The sequence below is a fragment of the Paramisgurnus dabryanus genome, chromosome 16, assembly GCF_030506205.2.
Source record: "Paramisgurnus dabryanus chromosome 16, PD_genome_1.1, whole genome shotgun sequence".
Lineage (NCBI taxonomy): Eukaryota > Metazoa > Chordata > Actinopteri > Cypriniformes > Cobitidae > Paramisgurnus > Paramisgurnus dabryanus.
The window spans coordinates 18,070,215-18,076,214 of NC_133352.1; positions in this window are offsets into that span (position 1 = coordinate 18,070,215).

Genomic DNA, 6,000 nt, shown 5'->3' on the forward strand with positions numbered 1-6,000 from the left:
GTACAATAGCAAGCAAATTAACAACATTTTCTAAAAAAGTTTGGCTCTTTAGCTGAAATCTTTGTTCCCTTTCAATACGGTTCACTTCGCATTGCGTCAGTTTGCTGACGCTATGGGGGAAACTCCTGTTTACTCCGTGATTGAAGCCTATTGGTTAACGTCTGTAGAAAATACAGACCAATGACGTTTGAGCCCGCGCGGGGGCGTGGCACACGTCCCTATATAAGCCGGTGAAATACGTCAAGAGCTCATTACTTTTCTCCTTCAGCGCGAACCTTCTCGCTGCTCCGAAGAAGAAGCCCTTACTCGCCGTCGATCCAAGCACTGCAGCGGACTACAACACACCAGCGTGTTCCCCTGCCGCTTTCCGGTGAGCCTAAAAGAGAGTATCTAAAAGAGCAGAAGCGCGTTGAGATAATGTCGCTTCGGCATTGCGGCTCCTGCCGAGCCCCTTTGCCTGTGGAGGATTTCCACAAGGAGTGCGTCATCTGTCTGGGTCCTGCCCACGCCGAGGCCGTACTCGCCGAGGCGGGCTGCGCCCACTGCGAGCTCCTTCCTATCGCGGTGCTGCGCTCCCGCCTCGAGATCTTTAAACGGAAGGCTTCCCGTGCTCTCCCGCCTAAACAGCAGCGGAGCCGTGAAGCTGGAAGACGCCCTGAGACCGAGTCCACGCCGGCTCATCCCCCGCGTGCTCTGTCTCCCCGCCGTCACCCTGTCACCTTCGCCCATGAAGACCTACGCCCCCTGCCGAGTGCTAGCGGCATGGTTTCCTTTGGGTCCGGTGACAACTTGGAAGTGATGTCATCCTCTGAGGAGTTAGAGGATTGGGCGGCTTCGGATGACGACGCCCACGCAGCCGCCGCTGATGAACCTACCGAGTCGCGTCCTCACGACTCTGAGCTCATCCGCATCTTGACACAAGCTACGACGGAGCTCAACATCAAGTGGTCGCCGCCGTCAGAGCCTCAACTCAGCCGGTTGGATGAGTGGTTTCTGCAGCCCGGGCGCCGTCAATCGTCCCGCCAACGGCAGGCGCCGTTTTTCCCTGAGGTTCACCAGGAGCTCACCAAATCTTGGCGTGCTCCCCACTCCACCCGAGCTCAGAGCGCCGTCTCCCACGTCCTCTCCGTAGTGGACGGCGCTGATGAACACGGCTACTCCAAGATGCCGCTGCTCGAGGAAACTGTCGCCGCCCATCTCTGCCCGTCTTCAGCCGGCGGATGGAGGGCTAAATTGAACCATCCGTCAAAGCCCTGTCGCCTGACATCGACCCTGGCGTCGAAATCTTACGCCGCCGACGGCCACGCTGCATCCGCTCTCCATACGATGGCGGTGCTGCAGATATACCAGGCAAAACTCCTCCGTGACATGGACGAGACAGGTCCGGACCCGTCGACCTTTCAGAACCTGCGCAGCGCGACTGATCTGGCCCTTCGCGCCACTAAAGTCGCCACTCAGGCTGTAGGAAGAGCCATGGCCAGCCTGGTTGTTCTGGAGAGACATCTGTGGCTGAACTTGACGGAGATAAAGGACACGGATCGGGTTGCCCTTCATGACTCGCCCGTGTCACCGTCGGGGCTCTTCGGCTCCGCTGTGGAGGGGTTCACCCAGCGCTTCACTGAGGCACAGAAATCGTCGCAGGCTATGCGGCATTTTCTACCAAAACGATCTGCCTCAGCGTCTGAGACCGGCCGCCCAAAACCGCCGCCAGCTCAACGCCCTAAGCCAGCACCAGCCCAGCCCCAGCAGAGAGCTGAACCGGAGGTCAAGCGCCAGCGTCCTGCACGACCGGCTGGCCCGCCTCGACGCCGCGGTCCCCGTCCTCGGATTACGCTGGACCCGACGCCGGCGCTGCCTCCCTGAAGAGAGTCTGAGGAGGAAAAGAGGCTCTGGTCCCGCTTCGGCCGGCCCGCCCTCGAAAGTTCTGCGTGTTTCAGTCCCCTCGGGCGCTGGACACACCCTCGCTGTAACAGCGAAACACAAATTTTTACCTTTTCACAAAAAGAGCAAATTTCCTCCTCTGTACACACAAACACACACACACGGCTTAACGTCCATAAGCATATCGACGCTCGCCGTCAAATTTCACGTTTGGCAATCCACCCCCGGTATGCCGGGCTGGATTCTAAACGTAATCCAACACGGTTATTCACTTCAATTCGCCCGGAGACCACCCCGGTTTCGCGGCGTTCTCTACACCACTGTCCCAGACGATCGTATGCAGATCCTCAGGGAAGAGGTGCGTTCTTTATTCCTAAAAGACGCGATAGAGACGGTCCCGGCGGATCAAAGCGAATCAGGCTTTTACAGTCGTTATTTTCTCGTTCCAAAGAAAGACGGCGGCCTCAGACCGATATTGGATCTACGCGTTTTGAATCGCGCTCTTGCCAAACGGCCGTTCAAAATGCTTACAGCCAAACGAATCATGGCGTTAATTCGACCGGGCGATTGGTTCATATCAGTGGATCTGAAAGACGCTTACTTTCACATTCCGATAGCGCCACGTCACAGGCCGTTCCTAAGATTCGCGCTCGACGGGACAGCATACCAGTACAAAGTTCTGCCCTTCGGATTATCTCTGGCACCACGCACATTTACCAAATGTGCGGATGCGGCTCTCGCCCCTCTCAGACAGAGCGGCATCCGCATATTGAATTACCTCGACGATTGGCTTATTCTAGCACAGTCAGAGAGGGAAATTACTGCGCACAAGACCGTTGTACTCCAGCATTTGGAGAATTTGGGGTTCAAAATCAACCTCCAGAAGAGTTTGCTCACCCCCACGCAGCGAATCGCGTTCTTAGGCACGACGCTCGACTCATTAAAGATGCGGGCATGGCTTACACAGGAACGCGCGCTCACGGTCAGACGCGAGGCGGCATCGTTCAAAGCGGGTTCACATCTCCCTCTCAAACGATTCCAAAAAATGCTGGGTCTGATGGCAGCAGCATCCCCACTAATACCGTTGGGAATGCTGTTCATGAGGCCGCTTCAGTTTTGGTTGAAAGCGAAAGTTCCGCCCCGTGCTTGGTTGTCGGGCCGCTTATTAATCAAAATCACGTACAGCTGCGTGAAAGCGCTTTCGATATGGACATCCCCTCACCTTTTCCTCTCGGGCACGGAGCTCGGCTCCGTGAGCAGGAGGAAAGTGGTGACTACGGATGCGTCTGCGACGGGTTGGGGCGCTCACTGCGACGGCGAGCTCGCCTTCGGTGCGTGGAACAACCAGTTGTCTCAGCTACATATCAACCACCTCGAGATGTGGGCAGTTATCTTGGCGCTACGACACTTTCGACCGAAACTCCAACATCAACACGTTCTAGTGCGGTCGGACAGTATGACGGTGGCTTCGTTCATAAACCACCAAGGAGGGCTGAGATCTCGCTCCCTATCCAGGCTGGCGAGACGGCTTTTATTATGGGCTCACGCGAACGTACGTTCGTTAAAAGCGACTCACGTACCGGGTGTAGCCAATACGGGTGCAGACATTCTCTCGCGCAACGGTCCGCCGCCGGGAGAATGGAGACTGCATCCTCAGACGGTCGAGAGAATATGGACCGTCTTCGGCCGGGCGGAGATCGATCTGTTTGCGTCAGACGAGAACGCGCATTGCCCGATCTTCTTCTCGAGACACCACGATGCCCTGTCGCAAGCATGGCCGGCGTGTCTTCTGTATGCTTTTCCTCCGGTGGCTCTGTTACCACAGGTCCTTCAGAGGATAAGAGAGACGAAATGCGCGATGATTCTGGTCGCCCCGTTTTGGCACAATCAACCATGGCTCCCCGACCTATGGCAGCTGAAAACATCAGCACCATGGCCAGTACCGCTGAGGAAAGACCTCCTATCTCAGGCGAGAGGGACGATATGGCATCCACAGCCGGAGCTATGGAATCTACACGTTTGGTCTCTGAACGGCAACCATCACGCCTTTCAGGACGGGTGTTAAATACTCTAACTGAAGCTAGGGCCCCATCTACCAGGCGCCTTTACGCTCAAAAGTGGTCTATTTTTTCTGACTGGTGCACGACGAAAGACTTAAACCCAAACACCTGTGAAGTGGAGCATATTCTCTCCTTTCTGCAGGAAATGCTGGACAGCGGTCGCGCGCCCTCGACGCTTAAAGTGTATGTGGCGGCGATAACGGCGAATCACGCCCTTATCGCCGGTCGCACCGTGGGAAAACATGATCTCATCATTAAATTCCTCAGAGGCGCTCGCAGACTAAACCCACCGCGACCTAACACGGTCCCGTCTTGGGATCTGTCCACGGTCCTGAAAGCGCTGCGCGGTCCCCCTTTCGAGCCCCTCGAACAGGCTGACCTGCGCGCTCTCTCGTTTAAAACCGCTCTCCTCCTGGCGTTGGCATCGGTTAAACGAGTGGGCGATTTACACGCGTTTTCAATTGACCCGTCGTGTCTGGAATTCGGTCCTAACGATAGCAAAGTGATCCTTAGACCGAGAGCGGGATACATTCCTAAAGTTTTGACCACGCCATTTAGAGTTCAGGTGGTTTCACTTCTCGCCCTTCCGACGGCGGACGGCGAACAAACCCCGAACACGCTCTGCCCCGTCAGAGCGTTAAGAATATGCACGGACCGTTCTGCCTCATATCGCAAGTCAGATCAGCTGTTCGTAAGCTTCGCACAACATTCCTTAGGTATGCCGCTCACTAAACAGAGGCTATCTAAATGGATCGTCGAAGCCATTGCTTTGGCTTACGCCTCCCTGAATGAACATTGTCCAGTTGGTTTAAAAGCTCACTCCACGAGGGGTATGGCTTCATCTTGGGCTTGGTCTACGGGGATTTCTATCGTTGACATTTGTAACGCGGCCGGCTGGTCCTCGCCGTCTACGTTTGTCAGATTTTATAGCCTGGATGTACCTGCCTTACAAGCACAGGTCTTATCGGCTTAATGATTCACGCGACTGCGTTTCTGTATGCCTTCACGGTGCGTTGCTAGCTCACCGTCATGGCTACCTATTAATAATTCATGCACAGCTCGCGGCGCGCTCAGGGAACCCGCCGTCTCGTGCTCTATTGTATATGCATCATGGTGCGTTTAGAAACTTCACTGTATGCGTATTACTGTCTCATATATGGTGCTTACACTTGCGCTCGCTAGAGCTATGTATATGCTGGGTTAGGGCCACATGCAGTGTCTCTCCGGTAAGGGCACCTCAGTCCGTTGTGTATGCACGGCGGGATGGGATTACGTTCCCCCATAGCGTCAGCAAACTGACGCAATGCGAAGTGAACCGTATTGAAAGGGAACGCTTAGGTTACTCACGTAACCCCGGTTCCCTGAAATAACGGGAACGAAGCATTGCGTCGCTGGCCGTGCTACAAACGTCTACGCAGCGAGTGTTATTCGGCTGCGCGCTTCAGTCGAATAATAATGAGCTCTTGACGTATTTCACCGGCTTATATAGGGACGTGTGCCACGCCCCCGCGCGGGCTCAAACGTCATTGGTCTGTATTTTCTACAGACGTTAACCAATAGGCTTCAATCACGGAGTAAACAGGAGTTTCCCCCATAGCGTCAGCAAACTGACGCAATGCTTCGTTCCCGTTATTTCAGGGAACCGGGGTTACGTGAGTAACCTAAGCGTTCTTACACTGTCAGACATAAAGGTACACTGGGGTACACCTACTGTATATACCTACATTGGTACATAAGGTTACCGTCCCAGCGACAGCTTCTGTATATTTATTTTTGACAGTGTATAACAGTGTATACAAGAAGCTTTATCATGCTCTGTTGATTGTATTCAATAGGCTCATTTTCTCATTTTACCATGCAAGTGTATGGGAGCATATGGCTACCCGATGCTGATAGCTTGTGAAATCATTTTAGCCATGTTTGAACGAATATCACAAAGTATGTGTGTATTAAATGATGTATGGAGTGTTTGAGGCTCTTGGTACCTGTTGCCATATTGTGTTTACAGCTGTGATGAAACATCTGGAGTTTTGAGTGTGTGGATATCCGTGATGCTGTA